We start from the raw sequence: 15,843 nt of genomic DNA on the forward strand, positions 1-15,843 counted from the left end.
AAAATATCGTCACCTGCAACTTCTTGAGTTTGCCACCTTTCTTACCTCCAAATACCCACCTGCCCACAAACAAGAAACGGTCACCTAAATTATGCACTGTTTGAAAGGCGCATGTCCTAAATGTGAAGAGTTTATAATTACTTACCAAAATAATGTAGCAGGTCTGTAAAGAATCTGAATGTAAGAAAACACATTGAGAGAGTATGAACAAAATGATGCTTCTAATAACCCTCTTTTTTAAAATATTAAAAACTTGAATTTAGAGAAAAATCTTGTGACAAGGAGGTTCATTGGAGTCAGTTCCTCATATCTTCAGAGCCTGAAAGAATCCTGAGAAGTTTAAGTGAAGATGTATAAAACCAATCATAATAGAAATGCAAAGGAGGAAAATATTTCTAAAGCCCAGGAAAAATAAAATTTAAACAGAAATTGCTTTAAAAGAAAACAAATCCACAATGTGTATTTTATCTGCCTAATGAATAATTTTAGTGTGGTCAACAGTCTCCAAACATGACTAATTTAGAAAAACAGGAATGATTCTGAGCAAAGAGGAATAAAAACATATTCCTTTTTTTTTTTTTATTGGAACCACCCATTGCTGTATGTGAATGCCTGGTGACTAAACCACTTTACTCAGTTTTGACTCAGTTTGCTGCTGGTTTGAGAGAGAGCAGATTCTGAAACACTGCTAATGGTGTGCAAAGCTGCCTGCTGACCCCTATGTACCAATTCACCCTGAAAATGCCCATGTCCTAGGGTAGAAGGATGGTTCCCCCAAATGAAGAGGAAAGGGAAGGAGTATTGTGAGGCTTAGGGAATGAAAGCGTGGATGGTGTGCAGGCTGGAAAGGTAAGGTGTGTTTGGGAACCTTAAATAGATCAGGCTCTTGGAGAAGAAAATGAATGAAAGCTAAGTCTGGAAATGTGCTTAGTGGTTAGATTTTTAGGGCTCTAAATTAATGTTTGTGCAGGGGCGGCCTAGCTCCGATGTTAGGAAGGTACTGAAGACCAGAAGTTTTCTAGAATCCATATGATAAATGAGGACATTTAAGTCTCTAGTTTCCTCACTGTCAGCAATTAGAAAGTTATTGTTATCACCGTGGCTGTGCCTAAGATTGCCTATCATTAGAAAACCAACAACTTTTATCCATACCCCATTCTGTACCCCCAAGATGTGAGGGAAATGGAGAGAGGAAACTTCCATTTTTTTTATTTAATCACACAACATGTTTCTGAGCATCCACCATGCAGCCAGTGCCATGATAGTTGGAAAAGAATAGGCAAGAACCCAGCCCAGCTTCTGCCCTTAGCAGCTCTTCAGGGCAGTCAAAGCCAGGAGCGTTGAGATGGGTCAGCGCAGGTGACATGGATGCACACTAAGACTACAAGTCAGCCTCAACCAGGAAAGATTTCCTCATGGCCACGGATAGATCCTTACCCATGTCAGTGTACATCAGAGCTGATCCACAACATCGAGATGATCAGGCATGCACAGCTGAACTGTCCCTACAAGAGCAACAGGGGGGAAAATCCTATAAAACTCACAGATCTAGCAATTATATAAATTATTTTGTGTGTATGCGTGCGAAATAAATGAATCCCAGAGAAAAGATGCCTAATATTTTGCTGAGTTTTGTTTTCATTTGTTTTGTTGACTAATGAATAAAGTATTCTGAATATTAAAAATACTAAATAATTGCTTACATTAAGTAAGTGTGCAGATAAACACTTCTGAAAGAGACAGAGAAAGTTAGTTGAATCAAAGATCTCATGAGAATAATACGATTATTTTTTTTGCTCCTAGACTGAGTTTAGAGTATTATAAATAACTCAAAAGAAAGATTTTTTTTAAAGATGTTTGTCTGCGTCACTAAATGTTAATACCTACAGCATATAAGAAAATGTCTTGCCTCAATTTTGAGTAATTATGCTGCATTTACCTCCTGTGTTTACTATCTCATTAAGCCTGCGTCAAATGCATAATTACCATGCAGGTGAGCTGGCTTTACCAGTGTATGCATGAAAGTCTCACGTCAATTCTCTGTGAGGTCCCCCAGGGCAGAACCAAGACATATTCATCTTGCACACACCACTCTCAACCCTGTCCCTGCAACAAGGCATGCATTCCACAAAGGATCTCCAAATCAGTCATGGAGAAGCATCCTAATTATGTCAACTTCAGCTTTGTCTTGGGTAGGGAAAGTAGGTATCTACTGGGCACCATTTTTTCTGGACAATGCTCTCAGTCAAACACCACTATCTCTCCCTAGGATCACTTAATCAGACACCAGTGTCTTCCCACTGATTCCCACTTAACTAATATTCCAGCATGACATTCCAGTTAGTCGAATGCTGATGTCCTAATCTCATATTAAAATAAAATCCAGATTTACTTACACACCATTGATAATCTTTTCTTTTCACAGTTTGAGAATGGCCTGTAATAATAATTCTCTGGATGAGAAAGCACATTAACATGACAGAAGGGAGAATGTGGAGATCGTCTCCTATATTCTCGCAACAGAAGGTGTGGCCACTGAGAACATATTAGCAGGTGCCCAACAATTGTCACTGGTCATGGCAGCAGGAAGAAGGAAGCAGGGAAAGAGAAGAGAGGCTACACAAAAGGTGACTTTGGGCTATGCTACATGCATCCCAGACCATATTTCATCACAAGGTTGTGGGTTGCAGGGTCACAGGCAAGTGAACACACACCATCAGACGTCACTGCCTTCTTAAATTATTCCTTCCAGAAATGACTTCATAGGCAGCCGCCCTGATGTGAAAGGATTCCACGTTGATTCCTGTGATATGTAAGGCATGGCCACTATCAGACAAGCATGAGCACAGGACCCTTTGGTCTAGTCCTACCACACACACCATGTGAACATGAACACCCTCTATTGTTTGTGGAAATTTTCAAAATAGAGTCATGCATCACTTAACAAATGGGGCATGTCCTGAGAAATGCATTCTTGCTAAGTAATTTTCATCATTGTGCTAACATCCATCAGAGACTGTAAAAAAGACAGCTATGATGTCACTAGGTGATCCAGTCCTGTGGGAATATAATGGCATATACGATCCACTGTTGAAAGAAACTTTATGCGGTACATAACTGTATTCTCTTTCCTCTCTGCTATGTTGTCCCTTCCTGACGGATGAATGGGAAAAGCCAGCTCTGATACTGCAGGTCAGACTTCAACATGCTCTTAACCTTGAAGAGGTCCTTCCCTCTGCCTCCTCCACCTTGTGCTTCACGTTATTCACATGTCTTGTCTCTTTTCATTTCCATACTGTCCATTCCTAAATGGGCTAAGAGCACACTGACACGTCTGAATACCCATTCCTTTAAACATACATGGAAAACACAGTTCTCTGGACATGGTTGGAACAATGTTGATGATTCAAACTGTGAAGAGGGCAATTCTATCCCAGATGCCATGCTTGGACTTTCTCCTACTCTGAACAACACTATGATAGGTTGTTGCTTGCATCTTCCTATTGTTTTATAATAATGCCAAGCCTGGAAGGAGAATTCTTAACTATACAGTGAATTTCCCCCAAAATATATCAACTTAAAACAGCATAATTCATCATCTCAATGTCTCTGTGGGTCAGAAATCTAGGAGTGGGCTGTCTGGGTGGTTCTGCCTCAGGGTCCCAAACAATATTGTGGTCAAGATGGCTACTAGTACTGTGGTCACAAAAAGGCTGGAGGTAGGGGGAATTCTGCATGGCTTGAGCAGACCAGGTGTAGGGGGCAGAGGGTAGTAAAAATGTAGATTATCTCCCAGATAATAAGACATGTCAAATGACAGATGCTGGTGTTCACCCTGTAGGCAGTGGGAGGCCCTTCTGGGAGTGGTATTATGACTTAATCTGTTTTCTGTTGCCCTAATATAACACCTGAAACTGGATGCTTTATAGAGAAAATATATTTATTTTGTCTTATATTTTGTGAGGCTGGGAAGTTTACCATCAGGGGGCCACCTCTGGTGATGGACTCATGCTGCTTCAACTCATGGCAAAAAGCAGAAAGGCAAGCAGATACATGTGAAAGAAGCCAAAATTCCCACAATTGCTTAACTTTCCCATGAAAAAGACATTCATCCATTCCATTCATGGGGACTCCAACCCCATGATCCAAACACCTCCTGCTAGGCCTCACCTCCCAACACTGCCATCTTGAGAACCAAGCCTCCACATGAGTTTTGGTTGGGACAAACATAGTGTACCACCATACTACACCTAGAGAAATAAGTTACTGGAACTTGTGCAATTAAATTTGAACTTTTGAAATAAAGTTAGTCTGAGCTGCTACAGTAAGTTTCCACAGACCAAACCAAAATGGAATAACTCATGCTAAAGTTTCATTTCACCAAACCTAAACTAAGTTCTTCCCCCAAATGAGGGAAGAGATAATAGCCAAACCCATAAATGGGCCAGTTTTAGTCAGCATGATAGGGAAGTCTTCTCTATTTTAACACTTACAAGGAAAGTAACCTGAGGCAACCTAATATGAACACCAAGCTATTTAGCTTTGTGTATTATTCTACTTCCTTTCCTGTTCAAGTTATCCAATAAAATCCAATAGTTCCACCATGCCCGATGGAGCAACTCTTTAATCTTTAGATGCACTACTGCCCAATTTATGGATCACTAATAAAAACTAATTAGATCTTCAAACTCAAATAGATGAAATTTTATCTCAACACACTGTAAAAACAGAGTGAAGGCAAGGTGTGGTTGATTAATTCAGGATCCTCCTGCCTCAACTTCCCCACGCCTGTAATCCCAGAGGCTGGGGAAGTTGAGACAGGAAGATTGTGAGTTCAAAGCCAGCCTCAGCAACTGTGAGATGCTAGGCAACTCAGTGAGACCCTGTCTCTAAATAAAATACAAAAGAGGGCTGGGGATGTGCTCAGTGGTTGAGTGCCCCAGAGTTTAATGCCAGGTATATGCAGCCCCCTCCCCCACAAAAAGAGTGAAGTATGGATAAAGTGAGGAAATGGAGAAGAGGAACCATTCAGAGATTCTACTGAGGCCAGGGAGAGGAATGCTATGTATCCAAAGCAAGATTGAGGAAGACAACACAAATCACTAGGAATCGGGAAGGTTAGATGATGTGGGTGGGGGAGAGAGGATAACTTTAACAAAATAGACCTGATTTCACAAAACACCACAGAGGCCTGTAAGATTTTTCAAGTACCTGGTCAAAGACACTGTTCCTGGAGATGAGGTTTTGAGTACTCCCCACACCCCAAGAAAAGTGGCTGCAGGCACAAGTATCCTGCTCCTTAAAACCCCACCCCCTTGAAACCTTGTATGGGAGAAATTGAATCTTAGTCATCACTCAAATCATTTCTTAAGAATGTCCTTCTAAAAGTACATTTGTCTATGGGTGAAACAATTTAAAATTAGTAAAGTCAATATTTAATTTGGACCTAGTTGGGAACTGTGGAATTTTCCATGGAGAATCAGAGCTGTCACCAGGTTATGGTGAATTGGAACAACAGCCCTGGTTACTGCATTTTGATAAGACAGAGCTGCTGGGCTCACAGAGTGATTTAGGGCAGGAAAGGCAATAGCTTCACCAGCCAATGCTTGAGCTAAGACCTTGGCTAGACAATCGTTTGACAAATGTCATCCCCATTGCCACCATTTTCCTCCTGATTTTACTAAACCCAGACTCTACCTTTCCATTCCCACCCAGCCCCAAGCTGCTGTTTCCTCTATAAGATTGACTTCATTGCTCATGTTTCACTCTTTGTGCATACAAGAATATTTAGAGAATTAAAAAAAAAAAAGAGCCATCTTATTTGACTTGTATTATATAGACTTCCAGAAATGGCCTGGACCCTCTACTACCCTCTTGTGTCCAAGATGGCACTGCAAAGACTCATGAACCCTGGTGAGAAAGAGACCCATCTGATGCCATCAAATTCCCAAAATGGAAGAACAAAAAGACCCTGTCACAGTTGACTCCTCTCTCTCTAGTTGGTCTAGCTTGTCAACTCTTTGATCTTTCCCAGGAACCAACTTTAAGTTTCAATGATTTTCTCTAATATTTGTAATCATTCTCTTTATCTCCTCTGTAATCTTTGTTATTTTCTTCCCTTTGGGGATGGTTTGTTCCTCCTTCTCTATTTCCTTGAGTTGTACAGCTAGGTTACAAAATCAAGGTCTTTCTTCTTTCTCATGGATGTGTCACATTTATGGTCATCAATTTTTCTTGGAGCACTACTTTCACTGCTTTCCACAAGTTTGGGCATGTTTGTTGGCTCTTTTCTTCAATCACACACACACACACACACACACACACACACAAATACTTCATTGGGAACCACAGAAGGCACAAGGCAAAACAAGTGGTCATCAAGTTTTGATTTTCCACTCCAGAGCAGGTATTGTACATTAACAGGTGTTTAATATTTGCAGATACTTTATTTTATATTTTCCAATCTACCTATAAACTGAGGACTTTGGTTGCTACTCATAGTTTGGTCTGAAAAGAGTTATTTCCTGAGGACTTAGGATCTTATGACATGTAAGAATAGGTTCATGTGAAGCATAGTATAGACTTGCAGCCCATTGTACAATTCAATGGTTTGGAGTATACCAAATCATTAATATTTTTAAATTGTAGTAAAACACATAGAACATAAAACTTGCTTTTTTAACCATTTTTAAAAGATCTACCTTGCTCTTAGATAAGCAGAATTAATATTATCAAAATGAACATACCACCAAAAGCACTATACAGATTTAATGCAATTCTGATCAAATTATGAAAAAATGTACAAATGCTTTATGAAATGTAAAATGAACTCTAAAAATCATTAAATAAAAATACATGTTATATATATGTATATATAAAATCAAATGATTTATAAGACTCTTGAGTTCTTAGTTTTACTGAGTCAGACTAATTTGAAAGAACAATTTTAACTATTATCTTTTTCAGGCACTAATTTAGGTAGTTTAATAAATATGTCATGTGTGGAAAATATGATTAGATAATATAAAAAGTATATCTAATATTTCTATTAGTAGATAGTAAATCTTTTATTTCTATTATTTCTATCTAACATATTCTACTATTCCTGTGAATTATGTGTTTCTTTGGAATAACTTTTTTAAATTGAAAGCTTTCTTTCTATATAAGAAACAGAACTGAGATGAAATACTAAAATGTACTATATAAAATAAAAGAAATTTAATCAGTAATTTCATAAGTCTTTATTTTTTCCTCCATTTTTAAGTTAAAGAAGCCAGATGACCAGGAGTGCTATGCTGATAGTTATAGAAGTGGGATGCTGAGAGGGACAGAGGATTAACCACATATTGCCTATGTGAAGCACTTTCTCAGAGAAGTCACTTGTAGAAACTGAAATCGATGATTGAGTGCACAGGCTCTCCTTTCTGTGTATTAATATTGGAGGTTTACACCAACCCAGGCTATCTTTTCTTCAATGCATGTTTTAGGTACCTTTGTCTAATATAAGATAATTTTAATTTGGTGGGTTAGTCTCTGTGTCCTCTGTTCTGTACCATTGGTATACCAGTCTTTTTTGGTGCCAATACTATGCTGTTTTTGTTACTGTGGCTCTGTAGTATAGTTTAAAGTCTGGTATAGTGATGCCACCTGCTTCACTCTTCCTGCTAAGGATTGCTTTAACTATTCTGGGTTTATTATTGTTCCAGATAAATTTCATGACTGTTTTTTTTATTTCTATGAGGAATGTCATTGGGATTTTGATTGGGATTGCATTAAATAGGTACAGTTCTTTTGGTGGTCTGGTCATTTTGATAATATTAATTCTGCCTATCTAAGAGGAAGGTAAATCTTTCTTATAAGGTCTTCTTTGATTTCTTTCTTTAGGATTCTGTAATTTTCATTATATAGATCTTTCACCTCTTTTGTTAAGTTGATTCCCAAATATTTTATTTATTTATTTATTTTTGAGGTTATTGTAAATGGGGTAGTTTTCCTCGTTTCCCTTTCTGAGGATTTGTCACTGATATACAGAAATGCCTTTGATTTATGGATGTTGATTTTGTATCCTGCTACTTTGATAAATTCATTTACTATTTCTGGAAGTTTTCTGGTGGAACTTTTAGAGTCTTCTAGATATAGAATCATATCAGCAGCAAATAATGCCAATTTGAGTTTTTTCCTGTGTGTATTTCTTTAATTTCTTTTGTCTAATTGCTTTGACCAGTGTTTCAAGAACTATGTTAAATAAAAGTGGTGAAAGAGGGCATGCTCATCTTGTTCCAGTTTTTAGAGGGGATGCCTTAAAATTTTCTTCATTTAGAATGATGTTGGCCTGGGGCTTATCATAGATAGCCTTTACGATGTTGAGATATGTTCCTGTTTTCCCTAGTTTTTCTAGTGTTTTGAACATAAAGTGGTGATGTATTTTGTCAAATGCTCTTTCTGCATCTATTAAGATGATCATATGATTCTTATCTTTAAGTCTATTGATGTGATGAATTACATTTATTGATTTTCTTATGTTAATCAACCTTGCATCCCTGGGATGAATCACACTTGATCCTGGTGCATAATATTTTTGATATGTTTTGTATTCAATTTGCCAGAGTTTCACTGAGAATTTTTGCATCCATGTTCATTAGAGACGTTGGTCTGAAGTTTACTTTCTTTGATGTGTCTTTGCCTGGTTTGGGGATCAGGGTGATATTGGCCTCATAGAATGAGTTTGGAAGTGCTGCCTCTTTTTATGTTTCCTGAAATAAATTGAAGAATATTGGTATTAGTTCTTCTTTCAAGGTCTTGTAAAAATCGGCTGTGTTTCCATTTGGTCCTGGGCTTTTCTTGTTTGGTAGGGCTTCTGATGGCATCTTTTATTTCATCACTTGAAATTGATCTCTTTAAATTGTGTATATCATCTTGGTTCAATTTGGAAAAATTATATGACTAGAAATTTGTCGATGCCTTTGATATTTTCTATCTTATTGGAGTACAAGTTTCCAAAATAATTTATAATTATCTTATGTATTTCTGTAGTTGCTGTTGCGATATCTCCTTTTTCATCATGTATGTTTGTAGTTTGAGTTTTCTCTCTCCTTCTCTTTGTTAGCATGGCTAAGGGTCCATAAATTTTATTTTTTCAAAGAACCACAATTTTTCAATTGTTTCTTTTGTTTCAATTTCATTGATTTCAGCTCTGATTTTAATTATTTTCTGTCTTCTGCTTTTGGTGTTGATTTGTTCTTCTTTTTCTCTAGGGCTTTGAGATGTAATGTTTATAGTCATTTATTTGTTGACTTTTTCTTCTTTTAAGAAATGAACTCCATTAATTGAACTTTCCTCTTAGAACTGCCCTCATAGTGTCCCAGAGATTTTGATGTTTTATCTGTGTTCTCATTAACCTTTAAAAATAATCTCCTCCTTGATATCTTCTGTGTTCATTCAGTAACATATTATTTAGTCTCCCAGTGTTGGAGTAGCTTTTCTTATTTTATCATTGATTTTTAATTTCATTTCATTATGATCTGATAGAATACACGATAGTATCTCTACTTTTTTTATTTGCTAAGAATTACTTTGGCTTAGTATATGCTCTCTTAGAGAAGGATCCATGTGCTGCTGAGAAGAAAGTGTATTCTCTCATTTAAGGATAAAATATTCTACATCTGTCAATTAAGTCTAAGTTATTGATTGTATTATTGAATTCTATAATTTCTTTTTTGTTTGGAAGGTCTATTTAGTGATGAAAGAGGTGTGTTAAACTCACCCAAAAGTATTGTGTTCTGGTCTATTTGACTCTTGAACTTGAAAAGTTTGATGAACGTAGATGCTCAATTGTTTGGGGCATATATATTTTATAATTGTTAAGTCTTGTTGGTATATGGTTCACTTAAGCAGTATCAGTGTCCTTCTTTAACCCTTTTGATTGACTTTAGCTCAAACTCTACTTTATTTGATATGAGGATGGAAACCCTTGCTTGCTTCCACAGCCCACGCGAGTGGTATGATTTTTCCCAACCCTTCACCTTCAGTCTGTGGATGTCTTTCCCTATGAGATGAATCTCTTGGAGACAGCATATTGTTGGGTTCTTTTTTTTTTTTTTTTTTTTGGATCCAATCTGCTAGTCTACATCTTTTGATTGGTAAGTTTAGGCCATTAACATTCAGCATTATTATTGAGACATGCTTTGTATTCCCAACCCTTTTTGTTTATTTTTGGTATTTAACGTGAGTTGGTTTTTACTCTGATTAGATTATCCTTTAGTTTAATCTCTCCCTCTGCTGATTTTCATCATTGTTTTTCATTTTCTCTTCTTGGAATATTTGCTGAGGATGTTCTATATTGCAGGCTTTCCAGTTGTAAATTCTTTTGACTTTTGCTTATTGTGGAAGGTTTTTATTTCATCACCAAATCTAAAGCTAAGTGTTACAGGATATAAGATTCTTGGTTGGCATCTATTTTCTTTCAGAGCTTAGCATATGTTGTTCCATGATATGCTGGCTTTGAGTGTCTGGATTGAAAAATCTGCTGAGATACGAATTGTTCACCCTCTACACGTGATCTGATTCTTCTCTCTTGCAGCCTTTAAGAGTCTATCCTTCTTCTGTATGCTACGCATTTTCATTATAATGTGCCTTGGTGTAGATCAGTTGTAATTTTGTACATTTGGTTCCTGTAAGCCTCTTGTATTTGGTTTTCCAATTCATTCTTCATGCTTGGGAAGTTTTCTAATATTATCTCATTGAAGAGATTGTGCGTTCTTTTGGTTTGAAACTCTGTGCCTTCCTCTACTCCAATAACTCTTAGATTTGGTCTCTTGATGCTGTCCGATAATTCTTGGATATTCTGTTCATGGTTTCTTACTCTCTTCATTATGTGATCAATTTTATTTTCCAGATTGTATACTTTGTCTTCATTATGTGACCGTCTTTCTTCCAAGTGATCTAGTCATTTGGTTATGCTTTCTGTTGAGATTTTTATTTGGTTTCCATTTTTTTTTTTTTGGTTTGTTTTCAGAGTCTCTATCTCTCTCGAAGTAATCTTTTGCTACCTGTGTTTGCTCTCTTTTTGCTTTGTTGGGGGATCTATTTTTGCCTGTATTTGCTCATTTAGGTCATTCTTTAATTCACAGATCATTTTAATTATGAACCTTCTGAACTCCTTCTCTGACATTTCTTCAACTTCACTGTCCATGGGTTCTGTTATTATAGTATCCTCATTTGGTTGGGGAACTTTCCTCTCTTGTATTTTCATGTTGTCTGTGTCTTCCTTTCTTGCAATATGGATATGAGATATTACAGTTTCTACCCTATATTCTTGTAGTACCCATGCAGTTTGTCTGTTCCTCACCTTGATGTTGGGCTACCAGATCCTGCTGGTGTCCCTCAAGCTATACTACTTCAACTAAAGGTGATGGCGGCAATAGCTGAGATAACTGGAGATAACTGTTGAGGTGCCCCAAGATGGAAGCAATGTCTTACAGAGATGGGGCCGGAAGGGTGGGCCTAACACTCTCTTTGGGATGCCTGCTCTGAGATGCAGCTGCTTCTAGGCCCTGTCTGATATCAAAAAGGAGCTACTGCATGGGGAAGGCTATGGTGGTAACTGCAGTGTCCCAAGATGAAAGTGGGTTAGGCTTAGGTTCCCAGATGGGGGGAGGGAGTTCAACTCAGACCTTCCCTGGGGCTGGGTTCTGTGCCAGTTGTAGTGGGAAGATCTAGGCTGGGCCTGGGCTCCCTTGGTAGTCTGCTGGTCCCAAGATATGGTCCTGTGCAGGAAGTTGGGCCCCTACTGATCAAGGAAAAGACTTGGGCCTACTGTGAGCCTGTGTTCCACACAGGCCAGTGTGGGTGGATCTGGGCCAGGCCTGACCACTCTTGGTAGTCTACTGGTTGGAAGGGGTGGTCCTGTGCTGGAGGCTGGGTCTGGTGGTGTCTGCTGGTGGAGGGTTGGAAACCAGCCTACTGTGAACCTGGGTCCTGTGCAGGCTGGTGTGGGTGGATCTGGTCCATTACTCTTTAAGGCAATTAATTATAAGAAATAAGTAAAGGAAGTCAATAACAATCTCTAATGGATTCATCTCATAATAGTGCCTTTTGTTTTGTTAGGCCTCTTATGTTATACTTTAGGACTAAGGATGTTGCATATAACTTTATAAAGAGAAATATATAGGAGAATATATATAACAAAAACTTAGTTGTGGTTATATCTTTTTATTAATTTTTATTTTTCTTACATAATACCTTTATTTTATTTGTATGTGGTGCTTAGAATAGAGCCCAGGGCCTCAGAACTGCTAGGCAAGTGCTTTACTACTGAGCAAAAACCCCAACCCTTGTTATTTCTTTTTATTTTTTGCCTTCCTGATCAGTACAACATTAGTTTCTAAATGTGAATAAAAACATGATAATTGAAAATCGGCAATATTATTCTTTTTCAGATTGTAAAAAAATAATTACTGAGGAGCAGAATAGTTAACTACAAAACATGTTTTGTTTATATTTATTATGACATTTTTAATACATATGTTTGATTAAATATTTTTCAAATTCTAAAATTTTCAGAAAATTATAGGTAGTACATTGTAATAATCATTACTTTTCTTCTGCATATGTTAAGATATTTGATTGTTATGAATTGGCAAAGACTAATATCTCAGCAACTTCATGAAGCCCTTCAACTAGAATAATTGAAAAATGATAAGTTAATTTTAATTGATGATCTTGAAATCAACTAAGAGTTAAAGTTTTACTGCCCTGAATGTGTATTTGTAATAAGGCAGAAGTAGCTTGATGGGGCTTCTATTGGCCAAGATTTATAGATTTAAACATCATAAAGAATATTGACTAAAGTTGATTGTAACTTGTTAAGTGTTTTAAAATGCATGAATCTGGTTTGATGTTACACATGGGGTGGGGTGGGATGTAGGGTGGAGAGGCAGGAGAAGGCCTAAGTTTTGAAGTTGTCTATTGTATAAATCTTTACTCTGAAAATTTGTAGTTAAAGATAAGAATAATTTATTCTCATTTTCCTGTAGGAACTCTTATTTCTGAGGAGCCAGGTGGTTCTAGTTCATGATGGACAGATTTTCATCATAGAGAAAAACAAACAAACTTCTAATTAAAAACAGAGGGAATGATAAAAATAGATGTTGCCATTTTTCAATACCTAGTGAAATAATTAATTTAACAAAGACTGGTAAAATCACTAGGCGAAATATCCACAGAAAGGAATGATTTAAATTTGGTAGAGACAATTAAATGTAAAATGTCCACCTTGAATAGATATGCAAGTGAATTTGAAAATAGAGTGTATATTTAGATAAAATTAAAGAATCAGTGTCAGTTTTATTACTTATGAAAACAGTATTGTGGTTACATAGTTATGTGGTTATGTAGGAGGGTTCTTTTAAAAAAATCTGACTACAATATTTACAATTGAATGTTAAGATATCTAAAATTTACTTTGAAATGCTTCAAATGGTAAAAAAAATATGGCATTTGTAATTACTGAATCTAAGCAATTAAATTTCTTTAACTTTATATCTTTCTATATACTATTTTGGTCAAAAATTTTCAAAATAAAATGTTAAAAAATCATTATATCATAGAGTTCCCCTCAATTATTCAGCCTACTATTTGCATTTTATTAATTTAACAAAAGCCAAGTAAGAGAGAACATCTTCTTAGTATTTACTGTGTTTACATTGCTTAAATACACAAAATGGAGATAGTAAAAAAATTAATATTCAATAAAAATAATCTGCAGATTTTAAAAGGAATTAAATTGCCTTAATACATCTTTATACTAATAATATATTTAATTATTTTATTTCTAAGTTTCAAAAGTTATAGACCTTAATTATTCAATATCTATTAAATATTTAGGATAAATATGTTTATTAAAATTTAAACATTTTACTTTTATAATATTTTGCCATGGAAAAATATCTAGATAGCAAATAGTTTAGCTTTTAAAATTTTTATAAATCACCTCTGATTTCCTAAGTTTTACAAATGAAATGAGTTATGTTATGATAAAACTCTTGTACTATTTCATTAACATCTTCTCCCAGAAGTGGAAAAGTAGGAAAGATTCAGAACCAAGTTGTGAATCATCATTAAAGCATGAGGTAGTTTAGGACATATAAAAGTTTCTTGAAACAGGAACTATCAGTTATGAAATTACATTGATTCAGAGTAATTTTGTGACGGTGAATTTTAAATTGAAATTGGAGGAAAGCTAAATATGTGAAACATAACTACTGTTAGATTCAGGAGTCAGACAAAACATGTGGGTATTTAATATGTTTGGCATATAATAAATGACAGTGTGATGATATTTTAAATAACATGAAATGACCAGATAACAGTTTTCATTTATTAGAAATTCCTTTGTTACTATAGTGTATCAGTGACAAAATTTTATTACAATTGGTGAAAAGATTGCAGTAATTTAGGTGGTATAGTAATTTAATGTACAAAAAAAACATAAATTGAAGATTTATTCCATCAAAATTGTATTATTTACTGACATTTTGGCAAATATCAACAAAACTATGGCATTCTCCTTTCCCATGCATCCAGCTTTGAAACACACACACACACACACACACACACACACACACACACACACACATGTGCATACATGCATACACAATCTTTTCTTGACAGTTTGGTTTTCTGGAAACAGCTGAATTCATGTACATAACTTTAAAAGAAAGAACTTTTGCAAAATATCTGCAGCAATCCACAAGAACTCTATAAACACCAATAATAATTTAAAATAATTTCCTTAATAAGCCCTACAAGTGTATTGTATTTAAATCCAAATAATCTTCAAATTGTAATACTTTTGATTAATATCATTGCTCAAAGTAAATGCTAAAAAAACTCACAAGTCGTAGTTTTTCTGAGAGATTAATAACTATACTTCCATGTAAGAGTTTTCACTAGTATTTTTTCTTTAATAATGTAAAATTTGACAGTAAAATTGTTTTAAATTGTAAGAATATGTGTATTAGACTTTTAGAGAGTGATTTTCATTTTATGCAATGAACTGTCCTTGGTCAGTTAATAAATTTGCTGATGATTTACCCACGTAATTAAAATACTTAGTTCTTTGCAACCAATCATATAAGATTTATATTTTTTTATTATTGAATTTAAGAAACTAAATGTGGATTGATCTACTTTGTCTAATAATTTGCTTGATAATTGATCATTGATATTTCCTTTTGATAAATTGATCATACCTTTTAGTAGTTCTCAGAATTTCTGAATGACACTTTCTTTTTAGTTATTTCTCGTGTTTGTCTCTGAACTTCTTGCTACAGTATAATTTTAATCATCATTAGCGAAACATTTCATCCTGTGAGACAGGTTCTGTATCTTCATTTCACTTTTCCACAGAAAGGAAAAAACAAAAACAAAAACAGAGTAGTATCTACCAGCAGTCCTGAAAGAGGAATGTCATATGCAAACAATGATGCTTCAAAATTGTATTTATAAGTTTACAGGGAAAAAAAGAGAAATGAAGACACGTTGTGGAATTCATTTGGCCCATTATAATATCAATACTTCCTGAAGTAGTCTAAGATGATGATGATGATGATTTTAGTTCTTTAGACTCGATTTCAATTCTGAAATATTTTCCAGTGTTCAATTCTCTTAATTATTTAGCAACTATTTTCTCTTCCAATAACTTTAATACATTTTTTTACCATTCAAAAATGACTAATACTAGTTTTCAATTTGGTTTTAGAACAAGCAAGTGATGTCTGTAATTAAAATCTCCAATCTGTACTTTTAAATAGAAGCAATGGTATTTTTTTAAATCCTGCTTTA

Source organism: Callospermophilus lateralis, unplaced genomic scaffold (genome assembly GCF_048772815.1).
Source record: "Callospermophilus lateralis isolate mCalLat2 unplaced genomic scaffold, mCalLat2.hap1 Scaffold_74, whole genome shotgun sequence".
NCBI classification, from domain to species: Eukaryota; Metazoa; Chordata; class Mammalia; order Rodentia; family Sciuridae; genus Callospermophilus; species Callospermophilus lateralis.